At 39.9% G+C, this 23,744-nt stretch overlaps 1 long non-coding RNA gene across 2 annotated transcripts in view; it reads left to right on the forward strand.

The window, feature by feature from the left end:
- Nucleotides 1-23,744, forward strand: part of LOC147378232 (uncharacterized) — a 144,715-nt gene that overhangs the window by 40,718 nt on the left and 80,253 nt on the right. The gene's annotated exons all lie outside the window — the stretch shown is intronic.

Below are 23,744 nucleotides of genomic sequence, written 5' to 3' on the forward strand. Positions count from 1 at the left end.
GTATAATAGGCTCTAGGTTCATTCACCTCATTAGGACTGACTCAAATGTGTTCCTTTTAATGGCTGAGTAATATTCCATTGTATGTATGTACCACAGCTTCTTTATACAGTCATCTATCGATGGACATTTAGGTTGCTTCCATGTCCTAGCTATTGTAAATAATATTGCAATGAACATTAGGGTACATGGATCTTTTTCAATTTTGGTTTCCTCAGGGTATATGCCTAGTAGTGGGATTGCTGGGTCATATGGTGGTTTTATTCCTAGTTTTTCAAGGAATCTCCATATTGTCTCCCTTAGTGGCTGTATCAGTTTACATTGCCACCAGCAGTGCCAGAGGGCTCCCTTTTCTCCACACTCTCTCCAGCATTTATTGTTTGTAGACTTTTTGATGATGGCCATTCTGATAGGTGTGAGGTGATATCTCATTGTAATTTTGATTTGCATTTCTCAAATAATGTGTAATGTTGAACATTTTTTCATGTGTTTATTAGCCATCTGTATGTGTCAATAGATGCATAAAAACCCTTGGACAAAATTCAGCACCCATTTATGATTTAAAAAAAAAAAACTCTTCAAAAAATGGGCATAGAAGGAACCTACCTCAACACAGTAAAGGCCATATATGATAAACCTATAGCAAACATTATTCTCAATGGTGAAAAACTGAAAGCATTCTCTCTAAGATCAGGAACAAGACAAGGGTGCCCACTCTCACCAATATTATTCAACACAGTTTTGTAAATCCTAGCTACAGCAATCAGAGGGGAAAAAAAGGAATCCAGGTTGGAAAAGAAGTAAAATTCTCACTGTATGCAGGGGACATGATACTATACACAAAAAAAAAAAAAAACCCTAAAAATACTATCAGAAAATTACTAGAGCTAATCACTGAATTTAGCAAAGTTTCAGGATACAAAATCAATACACAGAAATCAATACACTTGCATTCCCATATACTAACACTGAAAAATCAGAAAGAGAAATTAAGGAATCAATCCCATTCATCATTGCAACAGAAAGAATAAAATATCTAGGAATAAATCTACCTAAGGAGACAAAAGGGCTATATACAGAAAGCTGTAAGACACTGATGAAAGAAATGAAAGACGACATAAATAGATGTAGAGATAGTCCATGTTCCTGGGTTAGAAGAATCAGTATTGTGAAAATGACTATACTACCAAATGTGATCTACAGATTCAGTGTGATCCCTATTAAATTATCAATGGCATTTTTCACAGAACTAGAACAAAAAAATATCACAAATCATATGGAAACACAAAAGACACCACATAACCAAGGCAATCTTGAGAAAGAAGAATGGAGCTGGAGGAATCAGCCTTCCTGACTTCAGACTACACTACAAAGCTATAGTCATCAAGACAATATGGTACTGGCACCAAAACAGAAATATAGACCAATGGAACTAGATAAAAAGTCTAGAGATTTATCCATACACCTATGGGGACCTTATTTTTGACAAACGAGGCAATTGTTTGACAAACAATTTGACAAAAGAGGCAAAGATAGCCTCTTCAGTAAGTAGTACTGGGGAAACTGGACAGCTACATATAAAACAATAAAATTAGAACACTTCCTAACACCATACACAAAGATAAACTCAAAATAGATTAAAGACCTAAATGTAAGACCAGAAACTGTAAAAACCTTAGAGGAAAACATAGGCAGAACACTCTATGACATAAATCACAGCAAGATCCTCAATGACCTATCTCCTGAGTAATGGAAATAAAAACAAGAGGGACCTAATTAAACTTAAAAGCTTTTGCACAACAAAGGAAACTATAAACAAGGTGAAAAGACAACCCTCAGAATGGGAGAAAATAAGAGCAAATGAAACAACTGACAAAGGATTAATTTCCAAAATATATAAGCAGCCTGCTACAAGTCAATACCAGAAAAACAAATGACCCAATCCAAAAGTGGGAGAAAGACCTAAACAGACATTTTTTTTTAAATTTATTTCTTCTGGAAGTAAGGAAGTCATGTTGCTTCTACAATATTTCAACATCATTAGCTATTCCAAAAGTATACTACTATTAGTATAAGAATTGCCAGTTTTGTCCTTGCTTAAAGTACAAGCCCAAGTAAGAGCAAATAATTCAACTGGTTGGGCTGAAATAGCCATATGTAAAGCTACAGCATCAACAATAGCAAAAATAGCATGTCCAACACAGTTGGACCATTGTCACCTTCTAATTAAGAACTATCGACAATCCATGAGAAGTCAAAACTACCCCCAAAAAATTTCATGTAGATCATCACAGCGTCAGGAGGTGGTCCGTCAGCATTAAGCAGTCATGAGAGACTTTGTCAGTGAGGGAGGGGAGAAGAGTAGCAGGCTTTAAAGTTCAGTTCAGTTCAGTTACTCAGTCGTGTCCGACTCTTTGTGACCCCATGAATCACAGCACGCCAGGCCTCCCTGTCCATCACCAACTCCCGGAGTTCACTCAGACTCACGTCCATCGAGTCAGTGATGCCATCCAGCCATCTCATCCTCTGTCGTCCTCTTCTCCTCCTGCCCCCAATCCCTCCCAGCATCAGAGTCTTTTCCAATGAGTCAACTCTTCCCATCAGGTGGCCAAAGTACTGGAGTTTCAGCTTTAGCATCATTCCTTCCAAAGAAATCCCAGGGCTGATCTCCTTCAGAATGGACTGATTGGATCTCCTTGCAGTCCAAGGGACTCTCAAGAGTCTTCTCCAACATCACAGTTCAAAAGCATCAATTCTTCGGCGCTCAGCCTTCTTCACAGTCCAACTCTCACATCCATACATGACCACAGGAAAAACCATAGCCTTGACTAGACGAACCTTTGTTGGCAAAGTAATGTCTCTGCTTTTGAATATGCTACCTAGGTTGGTCATAACTTTCCTTCCAAGGAGTAAGCATCTTTAAGGTTACTGCAATATAAAGGAGTTATGTGAAGAATACTTAACAAAAGGACTACCTCGAAGGTGAGGTGACTGGCTGAGAAATGTTGAATGTGATGTGAATTCAGAAGAACTTCTACCGCATATGGCACAAGTAATGGTTAAAGGAGAGCCCACAGTAATTTTCTCCGTGGCCTTAACCAAAAGGGCAGTAATGACTCTAAGGCAAGGAGTGCATCCCCATATAACAGGGTCCAGTTTCTGTCTATAACAGCCTCTGGGTCAATGGTCATCCCTGTCTTTTGGAGTGAGTAGTCCAAGGGCATTCCCTTCTTTTTCATGTACAGAAAGGAGGAAGGAAATCTGATCATTTGGATGCCCAAAGGTAGATGAGTTCATCAAATTCTCCCTTTAAGATTTTAAAGGCAATATCATCCTGGTCTTCCCATAACATTGCTTTTGGCTTGTTATCGTTGAGTAAAACATATAGAGGTTTAGTCAAAAGAGAAGTTTGGGATCCAGTTTCAGCAGCACCAACTAGCCTGAGAAAATCTTGCAGTTGGCACTTAGTTTTGGGTTTGGGGAAACTTAGGACACTGTGAAGTCTCTATGGATCTGCAAAGTCCTTTGGTGACCTTATGTCTCTTTAAGGCTAAAAGCTATAGCAATTAGTTGCTGTCTTCCTCTGAGGAGGCTTGAGAAGGAGAGAAAAGAAGCAAATCACCCAGATATTACAAAAAAGTAGAACCTCTAGGGAACGTTATATCATCCACATCAGCCTTTAGAATCTGCAAGAAACAAGAAGGACTGAGTAAAACCCTGAGGCATTACTGGCCAGGTGAATTATTTTCTTCCCAAGTGAAAGCCAAAAGGTATTGACTGGCTTCATCAACTGCAATACTAAAAAATGCACCATGTAAATCAATTATAGTAACAAATTTATTTCTGGTGAGAATGGATGTTGGTAATATATGAGGATTAGAAGCAAAAGAGTGTTAAAGGATAATGTGTGTGTGTGTGCATGCATGCTCAGGCATGTCTGAATCTTTGTGACCCCATGGACTGCAACCTGCCAAGCTCTTCTCTCCATGGAATTTTCCAGGCAAGAATACTGAAGTGGGTTGCCATTTCCTACTCCAGGGGATGTTCCCGACCTAGGGATCGAACCCATGTCTCATGTGTCTCCTGCACTGGCAGGCGGATTCTTTATCGCTGCACCACCTAGGAAGCCTGAAGGATAATAATATTGTTTATTACTGGGAAGTGAAGTGAAAGTTGCTCAGTCATGTCCAACTCTTTGCAACCTCATGGACTATAGCCTGCCAGCCTCCTCTGCCCATGGATTTCTCCAGGCAAGAATACTGGAGTGGGTAGCTGTTCCCTTCTCCAGGGGATCTTCCAAACCCAGGGATTGAATCTAGGTGTTTTTCATTGCAAGCAGATTCTTTACCATCTGAACCACCAGGGAAGCCCAGTGGCCTTTGTTTAGGTCAATCCAATTAGTTAGAAATATGCATGAAGAATAATCATGGTTTTTAAACATAAAATCAGCCAGAGTCCCTGGTGGGCATATTCACTTAAATATTAGATAACTGGGATCCCATTTCTCAGAGGTTTTTCCCTCTAGAGTAGAAGAATCATGTTCAAACAGCTTACAGTACAAAACAACTCAATTCAAGCAACTTGCCAGCCAGTTCTAAGGAGACAGCTTGGTCTGGGAGGAGCTGGACCAAAAGCTTTATCAGCCAGTTTCCAGAAAGCAGCCCCTATTCCAAAGGAACAGGCCAATGGCTGAACTGGCAGAGTTTCACTGAGGCAGCCTCTGTTCCTAAAGGAATAGGCAGAAGGCATCTCAGCCAGCTTCAGCTGAAACAGTCTGATCGTAAAATCAAATGTATATATAAAACAGAAGTAGACTCAGAGATGTAGAAAGCAAACTAGTGGCTACCAAAGGAGAGAGGGACTGGGGAAGGGCACATTAGGAGTATGGGGATTAAGAGATACAAGCTACTGTGTATAAAACACAAGAAGCAACAAGGATATATTTTATGGCACAGGGAATTACAGCCATTTTCTTGTAATAACTTTTAATGGAGTATGATCTTGCACACTTCTTGGGTTCCTTTTGGTAGATGTGGGTAACAAAGAGGGTTGAGGTAGAGAAGAGTTGGCCAACTCCTCCTCTACAAGCTAACCAGGTTAATAAGGAAGGAGATTTTACAATTCTGCCACACAGTTATTAGAAAGCAAACCCAAAAGAATTCATAGTGGGTGCTTGTCTGTAAGCTCCATGAAGTTCTCGGCCCCTCTGTGTTTCCACCTCTGTCTGCTTGGGAGATTCCTTCAGGGCAGACACACGGTGACTGCTGAGGCAGGGACTCAGTTTATGTTCTAATTGGCACCAGGCACCAGACTCTTCCTTGCTTACGCTGGCATCAGACAGATTGGAGATTTAGCCCTTGTGAGTTATTTCTAAGGAGTCAGGCTGTAGAGCATTTCTAAGATGTTTTATCCAGCCCAACCATCTTGAAGATTTTTCCTTCCCCATTGAAATACATGTCTAACAGTTTCCATGTTATTTGAAGTGAAGTGTTAGTTGCTCAGTCGTGTCCAACTCTTTGCCATCCCTGGACTGTAGCCTACCAGGCTCCTTTGTCCATGGGATTTTCCAGGCAAGAATATAGGGGTGGGTTGCTATTCCCTTCTCCAGGGGATCTTCCCAACCCAGGGATTGAACCCAAGTCTCCTTTATGATAAGCAGATTCTTTACTGTATGAGCTACCAGGGAAGCCCTTGCTATGTTACTTAACAAGCCATTAATTTCACCAGTAAGGAAACATTTCTGACATTCTCTGAGCTAATAGGCAACACATCTGAGCTTGATGGAGATGCAGATACAAAAGCCTGCATTGGTCCTTGGAGAGGCCTCTTGGGTAGAGTGCTTACGGACCACTTCTGGCCATTAAGCCCACATTAGAATGCCAGCTGCACCCAGGCAACTGGTTAACTGCAATCGCACATACACACAAGAATACTTTGGTTCAAAAGTTTCAAGTAAATCACAGTTAACACAAGAGAGCTCAGAGAGAAACCATGTGCAAAGTGTTTAACACTCTTCTGGGATGTTAGTCAATATGCAAATACGTTTGCTATTGGGTAATCATTTTCAAAAGCCTTCTTCAGCTCCTTGAGGAGACGGAGGAGAGGAGAGTTTAAGCTGTAAGGGTAGGAGAGGAGAGGAAAGTTACAGCATTTGCTGAGCAAACCCTGGGAACAAGGCACTTCACATGCTTTGTGGCATTTAACTTGTACAACCACCTGGCCAGGTGGCTTGATTGTCACCACTTTCCATAAGAGAAAACCGCAACTCAGATGGCACAGGCCACACAGGCAGCAGGTGTCAGAGCCAAGACCGAAACTCTCTTGGATGGGAAAGTCTGCAGTCCCAGAATTACACTTTGAACTCTTAGTCACAGGAAGATGTTGAAAATCGAAAGGATCAGGAAGATAAAGCCAAACGAATAGGAGGCAAGTGAGAATTACACAGAGTCACTGCTGGAGGCTGCCAGCCTGCTTGCCACAGGGGATGAGGGACTTGGTCTGACAAAGAGAGGGCTCACTGAGTAGCAGCCTACCCGGAGGTTGTCATGGCGGAACTTAATCCCAGAAGCAGAACTTCAACCAAAGATTTAGTACAAGCGACAAAGCACCAGTGAGAGAGTGGGGGCAGGCAGCATGCTAGGGAAGGGGAGGAGGCGGGCTTTTGTTAACCACAGCAGTCAGCACTGGTTTGGGGCCACGGCTCTCAGGCAGGCTGTAAGCTTTCAAACTCTTGTAGCCCTTCCCAATCTCCCTGGGGTCATGGCTACAGGGTGCTTGGGCAGTCCTCTGAACGCTCACAGAAGCTGGGGCATGGACACACAGAGCAAGGAAAGGAAGTCCCAGAGGCTCCAGGCAGGGCACCAGCACCATGCACTCTTATGATCATCCCCAGCATCCAAAGAGGTCCATCCTTTGAAATCCAGTAAAAATCTGAATCCCCCCAACAAGGCCCCAGGGTCCTCCTGAGTGGCCTTGCCCGGCCGTGTAATTCGGTCCTCCTCCTCTTGCCCCCTCATCCTGCTCTTCCTGCTCCAGCTGTCCTACCTGGCTTCCCACAGAGACACTGGCTCACCCCGGACTCGGACCTATGCTGGTCTTTGCTCAGGACTCTCTTCCCTGGAGAACAGCCTCACTGCCCCCAGGCCTTGCCCAGGTGACATCTTCTCCAGGAGACCTGATCACCCTTTTCAAAGAAGCACCCCTGCCCCTCTTCCCTTTTCCCAGCATCCCTCTCTCCATCACTGCCTAACACTATGCTATGTATATTTCTTTGTTAATTTGTTTATTGCCTGCCTAACAACAGAGAAATATGAAATTCCACGAGGGCAGGACTTCTGCCTGCTTTGATCACTGCTCCTTCTTCGGTGTCTAAAACAGCACCCGGAACAGAGTGGGGGTCAGAAAACACTTGTGAATCAATGAAGGAAAGAATAAAAAGAATGAAAGAACAAATGAATCCAGAGTATATTCCCTAAGGAAGTGTTACTGGAAGCTAGTCCAAGAACCACCGAGGTCAGAATTCTTTAAAGTAACTTACATTAAATTCAGATTCCTGAGTGGTTCCCTAATGGGTAAGGAGAGGAATTCTTATTTCCCTAGTTAGCTCTTTTGAGGCCTCCAGAATAACAATGCCAGGTGGGACAGAGGGAAGAACTACTTGGCCCCCAAGAGAGGGTGGACACTTGACACCAGGGTCACAGCCTTCCATACTTTTTCCCCTAGGGTCTCAGAGCCGAAGCCCAGCCAGGAAGTACTAGAGCTATCTGACCCAAGTGATACGATACCTGTCAGATTTCAAGAGATATTCAAGAATACACTTAGAAAATTCTCTAAAGCACAGGGAGCTCAGCTTGGTGCTCTGTGATGACCTAGATGGGTGGCATGGGGGTTGGGATGGGAGGGAAGTCCAAGAGGGTGGGGGTATATGTATGCATGCAGCTGATTCACTTCATTGTATAGCAGAAACTAACACAACATTGTAAGGCAATTGTGTGTGTGTGAAAGTTGCTCAGTCGCATCTGACTTTTTGCGACCCTGTGAATTGTAGCTTGCCAGGCTCCTCTGTTCATGGAATTCTCCAGGCAAGAATACTGGAGTGGGTTGCCATTCCGTTCTCCAGGGGATCTTCCCAACCCAGGGACTGAACCCAGGTCTCTTTCATTACAGGTGGATTCTTAACCATCTGAGCTACAAGGGAAGCCCTGTAAAGTAATTACACCCCAATAAAAATAAATAAATAATTTTAAAATAAAATTTTTGAAAAAGGAAGTTTACCTATTGGTTACTTAATGTAACTAAGAGACTTGATGCAGCCAAATAAAGAAACTGTAACATCCACAGCAGACAGGATGTTAGTGAAAAGAGAGAAGTTTATTTTTTAGAAGCAGGGAACCCAATAGCTGAATCCAGGGAACATCTGCGTGGCTTAAGGGATACATCATGTGGCTGTGATACCTTTGAACCCTTGGCTCAGCCACTCATTTTCTCTGTTTCTCTGGGGGTGTCATCTTCACTTTGTGCCTAGGTTTCCTCATCTGTTAAAAAGTACATCATTATCCCTGTGCTTCCCCTGAATATTTGGATGGGTACTATCTGAGAAAGTGGAGAGGAGTCCACTACAGAAAGCTCTCACCATGGACCATGCTACCTGTACCTGTGCTCCCAGAGAAGGAGCAGGAGATCCTCTGCTTGAAGTCTGTTTCCTGTTGCTTGACCACAGCAGGTCCATGACCACTGAGACTTACAGTCCTTCTCTTATTTGGATCAGTCTTTCTCTGCACCTCCGTGTTGACTTGCAGTTTTGGTTTTGCCTGGAACACTTTCTTTTCATCTTTACATGCTGCCTGCTCATCATTTAGATCTTAGCTCACCCACCACTTATTCAGAGGCCTTCCCAGGCCCCCAAACCAATATCACTCCCTTGCCTCTCATCCCTAGGTGCTCTCCACAATATCATTCTCTTGTATATTAGTCTTAGGATTTACCAGTCTTGGTAATCATCTAGTTCATCCATTGTTAACTAGTTTATTGCCCACTGTCATGTGAATTCCTTGAGGTCTGGGGCCTTCTTTTGCCATGCTCACATTCCCTGAAATGTAGTAGACCCCCCCAAATATTCATAGCATGAATGGAGTGTACCTGTCCCTCTTGTCTCTCATTCCACTTCCTCTCTGTTCTACCCAGTTCTCTTCTTTGTTTTTTCAGTCTTTTTATCTCTGCTCTTCCCCCATTCTTCATCTCTTCCTCTAGACCCCAACTCTGCAATAGTTTCCCCTAGGGAGTGCTGGAAATGGTTTTAGATCCTTCTACTCTTTAGGGCTTCCCTGGTAGCTCAGATGGTAAAGAATCTGCCTGAAATTCAGGATATCTGGGCTGGATCCATGGGTTGGGAAGATCTCCTAGAAAACAGAATGGCAATCCACTCTAGTATTCTTGCCTGGAGAATTCAATGGACAGAGGAGCCTGGCAGGCTACCGTCCATAATGTTACAAAGAGTCAGACATTACTGAGCAACTAACACTCACTTTCACTCTTTCTGGAGGATATTAGTTTGAATAATCCAGTGTAAGTGGGAATCTTCAAAGACAACCAACCTTTCTAATATTGCTAGAAGGATAGCTCTGATGCATTGCTATGTTCATATTTTTTTGTCCCATAAAAGATGGTCTTCTGGCCACACAGTTGGGGAAAGGAGAGGATGGGAGAGCCTTGGGTGAAAGGAAAAAGCTTCACCCTGCCACATTATCCTATAGGCAATGGTAACAATGTGTGAGAACCCAAAGTGAAAAGTCCTCTGAGGAACTGAAATAGGAAAAAAATAAAATAGCCTTCAGACACACAAATAGGAAGCAACCAACACTGGATCAGGGCTGTAAGCTGTGGCAAATCTCAGGTGGAGGCACTACCATATCTAAAGGAAAACTCTCTTCCTTAACAGAGGGCTTCGAAGTCCTAGAATTAGAGCAAATATTTATTTAGCCTCAATACTGGCCAAACACCTTGCTGAGAGATTTCCTTGCATTATCTCCTGTAATCTGCTCTCTCCAACAGCCCTTTCCCTTGCTACCACTGGTTTTTATCATTAAAAGTAGATTACTGATATTCATGGGAACAGAAACTATGCCTTCTGTTTCTCATAATTCTTTTGCTCAATATGGGGCCCAAATATCACAGCACCGAACACAATACTGAGAGGAACAGCCTACATCGGTTGATAGATTCATCCTCTAACCAGTTTTCCTGCCCTTTGAAAATAGACTTCCCCTGGAGAATTCCATAGACTGTATAGTCCATGGGGTCACAAAGAGCTGGATACGACTGAGCAACTTTTACTTCACGTTAGCTTCTGTATCTACAACATCTACATAGGCTATTCCTTGCCCTCAACCTTAGATTCTTCTGTTCCCTCTGAGGAGTGCCTCTTTCATCTTTCTTCAACAAACATCATTTATTTTAAAGCAATATAGCTTCATGGCTGGGCAAATGGACCTTTGGAATAAGAGATCCATGTTTGAATTCAGGTGCTGCCATGAAATAGCCATGTGGCACTGAGCAAGTTAATCCTTTGTGTCTGTTTCCCGTCAGTGAAATGACTAAGAATAGCTAATCCTAAAGTTATTATAAGAGTTACTATAAAGAGTTAATCATTGTTCAGTTCAGTTCAGTCACTCAGTCGTGTCTGACTCTTTGCGACCCCATGAACAGCAGCACGCCAGGCCTCCCTGTCCATCATCAATTCCCAGAGTCCACCCAAACCCATGTCCATTGCGTGAGTGATGCCATCCAACAGTTTCATCCTCTGTCGTCCCCTTCTCCTCCTGCCCTCATTGTAATAGAGTTAAAATACAATTAAGGACAAAGCACAATACCTGGGAGGGAAAGTCAAGCTGGTGAGAATATTTGAGGAAAAAGAGAAAAGTGCTGACCATGTGATAGCTGGTAGGGTTTTGTTTGTTGGTTAGGGCTTTTTTTTTTTTTTTTTTTGGCTGCAAGTGAAAGAAATTGCATTTGGCTAGCTTAAGCCAGAAAAAAAAAAAAAAAAAAAAGAGGAATTTATAAAGATGCTGGGGCACTAACTGGCTCAAAGTGTAATCGAAACTATCAACCTTGAGAACGATGCACCTATAGGGATCTCAGCAACTGGAATTTAAGAGCCTTATTCTGGGTGTTGCCCTGGAATGATTTAGCTCCAGAAGGCTTCCATTCTGATCCTTGTTTCAGTTCATTTAAAATTCATATTCCAGGATAGGAAATCTGAATCCTGTCTTCTCTTTGGAGAGGAAGCAGGGTAAGCACAGTGACTGATAGTCACCAAGAGAATATAGGATGGTGGTGGGGTTGAAATCTCTATCAATTTCCTGTTGCTACTGTAACAAATTACCACATACTTAGTGGCTTAAAATAGCACACATTTATTATTTTATACTTCTGAAGATCAGAGTCCAAATATCTTTCTCAGTGGGCTGAAACCAAGGCATTAGCATTGCAGGTCCCTGCTATCTGCTGTGAGTCTCACATAACATAAGGTAATCACAGAGGGACTCTCCCATCACCTTTGCCCTGTAAAGTAACCAGGTCAACAGAGTGATAAGATGTCAGATTCACAGGCCCTGCCTACACTCAGGGGGAGGGGGCCATACACCTCCATTTATATACCATCTTGTGTCTAAAATATACCTTGTAGTAAGTAAGGTGAGGATAAACAGGTAAAAAGGTTGTAATATAGCACAGGAGGTGTTGGCACAAAAGGTGCATATGAGACCTATAGGCAATTAGGAGTAAAATCAGAGGAGGAGGAGGGAAATGGAGTTGAGAAAGGAGATGAATTATGAGCTGAGATTTGATGGATGAGAACTAGTTCCTAATGGGAGCTGCACATGTAAACCAAATTCATAAAAGACTAATGCTTTAATCTAGACCACAGCGGAATTCTAAGAGAGCCAGAAATTAAATCCAGGCAGAATTAATCATTTAATCAGTCAGGTAGGCTACTTTGGTGATGTCAGGGGGCTTAAACAATGCATCTGGATGCCATTTCTAAAGTTTGCTGCATCTTGAAAGTCTTCTTATCTTAGGATTACTAAGACTTTTCAGCATCTTTTTGCTAAAAAAAAAAAAAAAAAGCCATAAAGGAGCAGGCATATGTGGAGTTGCTGGAGGAAAAATAGTCATAATATTGTCTAAATAGTATGGTAGCTGAATTCACCAATCAGCCAGTTGCCCTGGGCTTATTAGTTTCTTTTTAATCTTACCCCACAATATAGAACTGCAGGATGGCGTGAAATGTGAAAAAGAGAGAAGGGAGGGAGGGAAGAGTATTAGAGCAAGCACAAAATTGAAAGGGAGCAAGTAGAAAGCCGTGCATGAAGTTCCAACTGGCTGGTGTTGATTGATCACAGCTCTGTTTGTTATCAAAGTGGTGGAGGTGAGGGGGGGCAGGGGGTGGGGGGTGGTCTTAGTCGCAAGAAATTCCCTTTTCATAAGATATAGGCCCCACTTAGAGTTACCCAAGCCTGAAAACTTTGAAGATTCAAAGTTTTTCTTCTTATTTAAAATGTTTATCCAAATAGTACAAGCATATATTCTTTAAAAAGTCAGGCTTTTACCGAGGAATTGGTAATAAAAGAAAGCATTTCTGCCCCTGTCCACCCCCCAGCCCTGTTTTCAGTTGTTTGGGTTGTTCCTATCTTGCCTAGAAAAACTTATGTTTCTATCACTCTTGCTTTGTGTGATAATTTGAGAGATCTCCTGACCCTCTTTAGTAGACGAAGATTTAGCTCAACTATAAAAATCATCCCAATTCCTAACTTCAGTAAAGGTCTATCACTGTTTGTACTTCCTCTATGGATTATTTTTGTCACTTTGAGTGATATATTCCACAGCATTATGTCTTGTTCCTCTTGACTTTCTGCCTTGCATTGGAAGGACTTTTAATGGGAATGTTGACAGATGAACATAGTTTCACAGACTGTTAATAGATGAAGCATTTTTTAAAACGGTGTTTTATGTATAAAAAAGTTTTAGAAATCCTAGATCAATAAATAGAATAAGTTTCTTTACAGTAGTAGATCATCTCAGTAGCTTTGATATGCAAATATATGCTATGAAGCTTCAAAGGGGCTTATAATGTGTAGCACTTCCCAAACTTAATCACATGTACTTTTTTCCCTCAGAACATCTATTAATATCATAAGAAAATGCTTGTACAAAGGTAGAGGAGGCAGTCTCCTGTTGGATGCAAAAGAGGGAGGGTCTGCTCACACACTGAGCACTTGCTACTTGCTGATGCTATTCTAAATGTGATTACACAGTACCCTGGGGGCTCTGTACTAACAGGATCTCTAGGCGTCTGGGGCACAGACATAACAGATTGTTTGTCCAACATCCCACAGCCAGTTAATTGGAAGAGTCAGGATTCAAACTGAGGCCTCAAGTTTAGAACTCCCCGACTTCGCTATCCTGTCTCCCCCACGGACAGACGTGTGGCCTAAAATGAGAACAGTGTAAAAAGACTTTTTAAAATGGCTGTGTTACAGAGTCCAGGCTTGTATTGCTCTCTGCATGACAGGGTAATAAATCAAAAGACAAAGTGTTGGAGCAAGGAAAAGCAATTTTGTTCAGAAAACCAGCAGTCTGAGAAGATGGTAGACTAGTGTCCCATAGAACTATATTACCAGAATTAGAATTCAGGCTTCTTTTCTACAGAAAGGGGAGGAGGTGTGGCTAGTTGTTGCAAATTTCTTGGTTCTGGAATCCTTTGTTCTTGCAACTGTCCTGCTAAGTCTGGTCACAAGGTTCCTATAATCTTCCAAAACAATTGTTATTTCTGTTCTGCGATTTTTTGTCTCTGTAAGAATGGAAAATTGTTATACCTTGAAAGGCTAAGACTGAAAGGCAGAGCACTGAGATATTTCAAGCTATGGGCGACATTCTTTTACAAAAGTGCAGGGCCAGCATGACTAAGCACAGGCAACAAAGCACAAGGGTCAGAGCTAAAGGAATGGATCCACTATGGCGTCAGGTTTGTTCTCTGTTGCAATTAGTCATTTAACTAGATTTTATCATTTCTGTAATCATTATGCTGCCTCACTTCTGCAGAGAAGTTCATAATACACCAATAGCACTCACATGTGTTATCTAATCTTACCCAACCCTGTTCGATGGTGTAGCTAATTAGAGTACAGAGGTTGAGTGTGTTGGCCAACTCATTATAGCTAATCAAAGACTAAAATAAAATATCTCCAAGAGATAGCCAGTAATAGGCCCATCTCCAAGTGAGTAGCCTTTCCAGATTTAGCAAATAAAAATACAGGACTCCCAGTAAAATTATAATTTCAGATAGAAAATAATGTTAAGTAAAAGTATGTTTCCTGCAATGTTTGAGACATATGAAAATGTTATCTATGTTTACCTGATTTTTTTTCCAGCATTTCACTTGGCAACCTTACAAGTGAGAACCAAGCTCAGAACACAGGGTTAAGTGAGGGAAGAGCAAGGGAGGCCGGGGGGCCTGGAAGCAGTGTGAGGCCACTTCTATCCCTGAGTTCCCTAATTGGTGTGTGCCAGTGGCTGAAGGTAAACACAAGGCCAGGCACTTGTAGCCATAGAAGTCTCTTCTAGGGCTTTTTGAAGAGTGATGAAGGCATGATGAGGTCTAATGGTGGGCCCCTGGTTTCCTCAGGTAGCATCTAGATTGTTCCAGGTGGACCTCTATATCAGCAGCCAGTTGTAAGGCACTCAGCTGCCCATCACAGCCATGGGACTCATGGACCCACTAAGGTTCATATTCTAAGTGCCTGCATAACAGGGGTCATAGGTCAAGGTATAGTTTGTTTCAGTGAAGGTGGCCAGGGGTATTCCAAATGCCCACAGAACAGGGCTTATAGGCCAGGGGGCAACTTGTTGGCCAGGGGCCCTAGAAGACTGGATAGTGTAGTTCCAAATCTCTTTAACACAGATTAGAAAGTGTTGCTTTGTGGCTGAAGTGTTCTTACTAGCAATCCAAATATCTTCCTGGTAAAGGCTTTGCTATGTATGTTCTGTAAATTAAAGCCTCATTATTATTTTCAAATTCTTGATATGCCAAAATAGCTTGCATTTGAACTCTGGTTGCATTATTACAAAACAAAATTTAACATAACTTTGTCCATACAAGAAAGGGAAGCACTATTGAGGGTTTTAAATGAGCTTTGGCTCTTGCAACTGTTTGAATGATTGTAAAAAATGTTTTCAAGTATTTCATCACCTCTACATGAAACTCTGTTTTCAATGGTGATGATGAGGATTTGACAAGAACACATTAAAAAGCCTATTAGGATTTGCTTATAACAATTTCAAAATATAACTTGATAGAAAAAGCTATGTTGACTTCCCTTTCTACTTGAGATATGGAAAGTCACAGGAGAACATTGCTCTCACCCTAACAATAAGAACAAGCCAGATAATCTACAAAGTCATAACTTTTGAAAGCTGATATGAGTATAAAGAAACCTAATGAACCCAAGTCCAAAAAGTAACAACATCCTTCTTGAGAGCTTCTTCTATCCTTGGCAGCACTGTTAATGTGAGAGGAAGCTGATAAGAAAAAAGCTGAATCTTGAGTGCAATGTTTCTTATTGAAGTACAGTTGATTTATAATGTTCTATTAATTTCAAGAGTACAAAAAATGATTCATATATATATATATATACACACACACACATATATTCTTTTTCAGATTCTTTTCCCATATAGGTTATTACAAGATATTGAGTATAGTTCCCTGTGCTATTTAGTAGCACCTTATTGTTTATGTATAGTGGTTTATATCTGCTAATCCCAAATTCCTAATTTATCCCTCCCTCCCCTGCTTCCCCCTTTGGTAACCATAAGTTTGTTTTGTAAATAAGTTCATTTGTTTTATTTTTTTAGATTCCACCTGTAAGTGACTGCATAAGATATTTGTCTTTCCCTGTCTGACTAATTGACACTTGGTATGATAATCTCTAGGTCCATCCATGTTGCTATAAATGGCATTATTTCATTCTCTTTTTGTGGTTAAGCAATATTCCATTATCTATCTTTTTTACTTTTTATTGGAATATAGTTGATTTACAACGTGTTAGTTTCTGCTGTACAGCAAAGTTAATTGGTTATGCATATACATGCTATGCTATGCTATGCTAAGTCACTTCAGTCGTGTCCGACTCTGTGCGACCCCATAGATGGCAGCCCACCAGACTCCCCCATCCCTGGGATTCTCCAAGCAAGAACACTGGAGTGGGTTGCCATTTCCTTCTCCAATTCATGAGAATGAAAAGTGAAAGTGAAGTCACTCAATAGTGTCCAATCCTTAGTGACCCCATGGACTGCAGCCTACCAGGCTCCTCCATCCATGGGATTTTCCAGGCAAGAGTACTGGAGTGGGGTGCCATTTCCTTCTCCATTGTGCTATCTAGTAAGCCCTTATAAGTTATGTATTTTATATACAGTAGTGTGTATATGTCAATCCCAATCTCCCAATTTATCTGCCCCCACCCCACTTTTCCTCTCTGATAACCATAAGTTTGTTTTCTACAACTGTGACTCTATTTATGTTTTGTAAATAGGTTCATTTGTACCATTTTTAAGATTCCACATATAAGCTATATCATTGATAACTGTATTTCTCTGTCTGACATAGTTCATTCACTATGACAATCTCAAGGTGCATCCATGTCACGGCAAATGGCATTATTTCATTCTTTTTATGGCTGAGTAATATACCATTGTATATATGTTATCACATCTTTTTTATCCATTCATCTGCCAATAGACAAGTAGGTTGCTTCCATTTCCTGGCTGTTGTAAATAGTTCTGCAATGAACATTGGGGTGCATGTATCTTTCTGAATTATGGTTTTCTCTGGGATATATGCCCAGAAATCTGATTGTGAGATCATATGGTAGCTCTATTTTTAGTTTTTTAGGAACTTTCATGAGAAAGAAAGTGGCTGGACCAATTACATGATCACCAACTGTATAGGAGTGTTCACCTTTCTCCATACTCTCCAGCACTTATTGTTTTTATAGATTTTTAGATAATGACCATCCTGACTGGTGTAATATCTTATAATATGAGATATGTATATGTAATATGAGGGAATATCTCATATGTAATATGAGGGAATATCTCACTGTGGTTTTAATTTGCATTCTCATAATTAGTGATGTTGAGCATCTTTTCATGTGTTTTTTGGTCAAAAAATAAACAAATGAGACCTAATTAAACTTAAAGCTTTTGCATAGTAAAGGAAGTCATAAACAAAACCAAAAGACAACCCACAGAATTGGAGAAAATATTTGCAAATGAAGTAACCAACAAGGGATTAATCTCCAAACTATACAAACTTCTCATACAGCTCAATATTTTAAAAAAATCAAAAAATGGGAAGAAGATCTAAACAGACATTTCTCCAAAGAAAACATACAGATGTGCCACATCTTCCTTAATCATTCATCTGTCAATGGACATTTAGATTGCTTCTGTATCTTGGCTATTGTAAATAGTGCTGCTATGAATACTGAGGTGCATGTACTTAGTGCAATTTTAAAAGTGTTTAAATCCTCAGGAGCTCAGACACAGAGGGGTCTGCCCCTCCCCACCAACTCTTCCCACAAGCCTTCACAGAGTGTGTACAGGACAGACTAGGGTATGGTAAAATTGCTGAGAGACCCCCAATGCACAGGTGTGTGGAGACTGTAGAAGTCTGCGCAAGAGAACTTAGGGAACTCCCTCAGCTCTAAGATCCTGGTGCTGATTTTGAGGAGTAACTGCCTACTCCTGGGGGAGAAACTGGAGAGCTGAGGAAAGCTTTCCCACGTGCAGCTGGGTGAAGCCTGCTGGAGTCCAAGGAGAGGGGAGAGAAACTCCACAGACACTAAAGGATCTTACCTTACCAGATTCCATCCTTGTCCCTGCCAGGGGAGGAGCTGGTGAGCTGAGGAAGACACCTTGCTCTGAACATAAGTGCATAGGGCCAGCTAGAATCCAAGGGCAGAACAGAGCTATTGACAGAAACCCCCAGATGTGGCAATGAGCACAAGGCAAAGTGCTGATAACATACCCTCAAGTACTCATATTCCAAGCCCTGCTACAGGAAAGGTTCTCATTAACGTGAAGCATATGGTGAACTAAATCTAACTCCAGCAGCAAAACTTTCAGACGTGAATCAAGGACAGACTGGATTGTATCAAACATTCTCCCTAATGGTCGGTCAGAAAAAAAAAAAAGTCTACCATTGACTATTGATTTCTTCAGACTCTACTATTCATTGATCATTTATCATGTCTGAATTCAGTCAAAATCAAGTTACAAGGCACATGGAAAAATGACTCTTCCCTTAAACAGAAAACAGTAAATAGAACCGGACCTAGTAAATAATAGCATTGCTGCTGGAATTATCAGGCATTTTTATATAACAATAGATATATAAAATGATAACACAGAAAAAGTGAACGTTTGAACAGATAAACAATTTCATATCCAAGTGGAAATGCTAGACATAAAAAATATACCAGAGATAAAGATTCATTTCAATGAGTTTATTAGCAGACCGGACACAGCAGAAGGAATTGGTGAAATTGAAAATAGACAGTTCACTTTTGAATTCTGTTTGCACTAAAGCTATATATTAGCGCACACACACACACACATACCTGGGATATATATAATGTCCAAATAAACATGTAATTTGAGTTGCTGGAGAATTATTTGAATGGCCTAGAACTTTATAAAATACATAAAAGACATCAACCCATGATTCAATAGGCTCAGCAAACCCAAAGAAAGATAAATACAAAGAAATAATAATAAAAGCACCTTTAGAGCATTGTAACCAAACTGCTGAAAAACAAACATAAAAAGAAAATCTTAAAAGCTGCCAGAAGAAATAAGATACATTACATCTAGGGAAATAACAATAGAAATTATAGCTTCTCAACAATGGAGAAGAGAAAACAATGGAATGACATCTTTAAGGAAAGGAGAAAAGAAATCAATCTAGAATTCTAGGTCTAGTGGAATTATTTCCTAAAAATTAAGAAAACTGAAATAGGGTGGGACAAATTGTGAGACTGGGATTGACATATATACACTACTACATATAAAATAGATAACTAACAAGAACTTATTGAACAGCACAGGGAACTCTACTCAGTGTTCTGTGGTGACCTAAATGGGAAGGAAATCCAAAAAAGAGGAAATACATGTATGCAGGAGACATGGGTTTGATCCCTGGGTTAGGAAGATCCTCTGGAGTAGGAAAAGGCAACCCATTCTAGTATTCTTGCCTGGAGAATCCCGTGGACAGAAGAGATTTGCAGGCTAACGTCCATGGAGTCACAAAGAGTCAGATACGACTGAGGGACTGAGCACGCACACACAGTTCTGGCATCAGAGCAAATTCTTAGGGCTGGCACAAGAGACTCAGAAAAAGCAGACACAGGAGGCAACAGCCTTTGCTGTAGCTGAAGGCCTTTTTCTGGGAACTTGGGAAAATTAATGCCTTGGCAAATTTCTTGAGTTTCTGAGATCTCAGCATTGAAGCAGGAGATAAGAAAATTGGCTAGTGTCAGTTTTGTGAGCTTATAGAGACATTTCTTGGGGACTACCCAAAATAGATATAGAGACTTAGGAGCGATACTGGGGTCCTCCAATAATAAATAAAGACATTGTTAAATTAAAAAGGCAAAATAAAGATATTTTCAAACAGACAAAAGTGAAGGAAATTGTCTCATAGAGACCTCTACTATAAGAAATGCAAAAAATTATTTTAGCTGAATAAAAATAATACCAGATAGAGAACCAGTTCTTTGGGAGGGAAAAGAAAACATGTCAGTAAATATAAAGGACATTAGAACCCACATACACAAAAATACATGTTTTAAAGACTATTAATCTTTTAAAGTAAAGCTAATGACATTGTAGTGTGAGGTTCTGGCATATTTAGAAGTAAAATATATAACAAGAGGACAAAGAGTGAGAGGATGGTAATTAAAACATGTTATTTTGAGATTCTTACATTGTAAAGTAGTAAACAATGTTTCATGGTAGATGTGACAAGTGAGAAATGCCTATGATAATCTCTAGATCAACCATTAAAATTTTAACAAGGAGAGACATAACTGTTGATAATAACTAGCATGGAAAATAAAAATGACATGAATACTTAAAATAATTAAATCACACAGACACAAAAAAAAGGCAGAAGAGGAGGAATCAAAGAAAAAAGCAGATGGAACAACATAAATCAAATATCACTATGATCGCTAAGTTAGATTAAAATTCATGTAACTTGGGCTTCGCAGGCAGCACTAGCGGTGAAGAACCTGCTTGCCAGTGCAGGAGATGGGAAAGGTGTGCATTTAATCCCTGGGTCGGGAAGCTCCCCTGGAGGAGGGCATGGCAACCCACTCCAGTACTCTTGCCTAGAAAATCCCATGGACAGAGGAACCTGATGGGCTACAGTCCATAGGGTCACAAAGAGTCAGACACAACTGAAGCTACTTAACACACACACACAAACACACACACACCAATAGCTGCAAAACGGACTAAAGAGCCAAGAAACTCAGTGATTGTCAGACTGGCTAAAAATAAACAAGACTAAAGTGTATCTGTTGACAAGAAACACACTTGACACATAAAGACACAGAAAATTTGAAAGTAAAATAATGGAACATGAAAAAGGATATACTGTGCAAATACTAATCATTAAAAATCTACCATCACTTAATAACAAAAGTAGATATCTAGATAAAGAGTATTACTGGGATAGAGAGGCATTTCACAATGATAAAGGGAATAGGTGATCAAGAGGCTGTAACAGGGACTTCCCTGGTGGTCCAGTGGTTAAGACTTCACCTTTTAATGCAGCGATCCCTGGTCCTGGACCTAAGATCCCACATGCCTCATAGCCAAAAAACCACACATAGAACAGAAGCAATATTGTAACAAATTCAATAAAGACTTTAAAAATGGTCCACATCAAAGAAAAAAAGACTAAAACAGGTTTAAATGAAACAGAGCTAAATAAAAGTATATATAGATATACAATTATTGAAAAATTTAACACTTTTCTCTAAGCAATGGATAGGACAACTAGACAAAAAGAATATGTACCCAAGACATGGAAGATGTAACTCAACTTAATTGACAGTTACTCCCAATGACAGAAAAGGACTGTATAATCTTCTCAAGCGCACATGAAAAATTCACCAAGATAGACTCTTTTCTGGGCCATAAAACACATCTCGATAAATTTCAAAAAGTCAAAATTATATAGAGTATTCTCTGGCTGCAATGTATTAAATTAGAAATTGATAACAATAAAATATTATAATAGATTTTTCTGTAATGATGAAAATATTCTGTATCTGTATTGCTCAATAAGGTGGTCACTTTCCATGTGTAACTGTTGAGCACTAGAAATTTGACTAGAGTGACTTAGCAGCTGAATTTTTAATTTTAATTCTTTTCATTAATAAAAATTTAAATACACACATATGGCTAGTGGCTACTGTACTGGATAGTAAAAATGTAGAAAAGTAGAAAATGTTCATGTATTTGGAAATTAAGCAACACATTTCTAATGACACATGGTGTTTTTAAAGTCAGCATGATAAACTAGAAGATATTTTTAACAGAATCATAGTGAAACACATAATTTCAAATTCTATGAAATATAGATAAAAGTTTTTAGAGGAAATTTCATAGTTTTAAATGTCTATATTAAGAAAGGGTAAACATCTAAAATCAGTGATCCAGTCTTCCACTTTAAGAAGCTAAAAAGGTAGCGTAGTTAATTCAAATTACATAAATAAAAGGAAAACATTACAACAAAGCCAAAAAAAATAGAAAAGAAACAATAGAGAAAAATCAACAAGTAAATGTAGAGTCTTCAAAAAGATCCAGGAGAGTAATAAACAACTAGCATAAAGAAAAAAGCACACATACCCATATCAATAATGAAGGAAGCAGGTTATATCCTCCAGGTATTAAAATGCTAATAAAAGAACATTAGGAGAAGCTTCATTCTAATAATTTGATAACTCAAATGATATAAACATATTCCTTGAAAAGGATTTTTGACACAACAAAAAACAGAAAATTCCTAGCTCCATTAAAGAAATTGAATTTGTCAATTAAAAGTTGCCTACAAGAACCCCAGTCCTCATGAATGTAAATGCAAAAATTCGTAACAAAATATTGGCAAATTGAACTCAGGTATATATAAAATATAAAGATACATATAAAAATATGAAATATACATATATATATAACATAAAGAAGAATGCATCCTGAACTAGTGGACTCTATTGGAAGAATATAAGATTGTTTCAGTTCAGTTCAGTTCAGTTCATTCGCTCAGTCATGTCCGACTCTTTGTGACCCCAAGAATTGCAGCACACCAGGCCTCCCTTTCCATTACCAACTCCTGGAGTTCACCCAAACTCAAGTCCATCGAGTCGATGATGCCATCCAGCCATCTCATCCTCTGTCGTCCCCTTCTCCTCTTGACCCCAATCCCTCCCAGCATCAGGGTCTTTTCCAACGAATCAACTCTTCGCATGAGGTGGCCCAAGTATTGGAGTTTCAGCTTTAGCATCAGTCCTTCCAAAGAACACCTAGGACTGATCTCCTTTAGAATGGACTAGGTGGATCTCCTTGCAGTCCAAGGGACTCTCAAGAGTCTTCTCCAACACCACAGTTCAAAAGCATCAATTCTTCAGCACTCAGCTTTCTTCACAGTCCAACTCTTACATCCATACATGACCACAGGAAAAACCATAGCCTTGACTAGACCGACCTTTGTTGGCAAAGTAATGTCTCTGCTTTTGAATATGCTATCTAGGTTGGTCATAACTTTCCTTCCAAGGAGTAAGCATCTTTTAATTTCATGGCTGCAATCACCATCTGCAGTGATTTTGGAGCCCCCCCAAGTCTGACACTGTTTCCAATGTTTCCCCATCTATTTCCCAAGAAGTGATGGGACCGGATGCCATGATCTTCGTTTTCTGAATGTTGAGCTTTAAGCCAACTTTTTCACTCTCCTCTTTCACTTTCATCAAGAGGCTCTTTAGTTCCTCTTCACTTTCTGCCATAAGGGTGGTGTCATCTGCGTATCTGAGGTTATTGATATTTCTCCCAGCAATCTTGATTCCAGCTTGTGCTTCTTCCAGCCCAGCATTTCTCATGATGTACTCTGCATAGAAGTTAAATAAGCAGGGTGACAATATACAGCCTTGACATACTCCTTTTCCTATTTGGAACCAGTCTGTTTCAGCCTTGGAAAATCAATGTAGTTAACCACATTAACAGATTAAAGGGAAAAAAATTATATGATTCTCCTGATGAATTCAGAAAATCATTTGACAAAATTCAACACTATTTCACGTAAACCAAAAATATGTTAAAGCAGGAATCAAAGTAAAATTCCCAATGTAGTAAGAGTCATCTATGATTAACCTATTACTAATATCAATGAAATATCAAATGCTTTCCTCCTAAGATTGGAAACAAGATAAGAATGTTTTGTCTACTACTTTATCTTCTATCACAGATTTTACTAGAGGCCCTACCCAGCACAGTAAGATCACCAAAAATAAATAAAGTTTATTTTTTTTTTAATGAATAAAGTTTGTAAAAGAAGAAGTAGCAGTTTTTTCCATAGGCGGAATAACTTTGTGTATAGAATATACTAAGGAATGTACAAAAACTCTATCAGAAC

This window comes from Bos grunniens, chromosome 2 (assembly GCF_055505025.1).
Source record: "Bos grunniens cultivar Pamir isolate PY7600 chromosome 2, Bosgru_T2T1.0, whole genome shotgun sequence".
NCBI classification, from domain to species: Eukaryota; Metazoa; Chordata; class Mammalia; order Artiodactyla; family Bovidae; genus Bos; species Bos grunniens.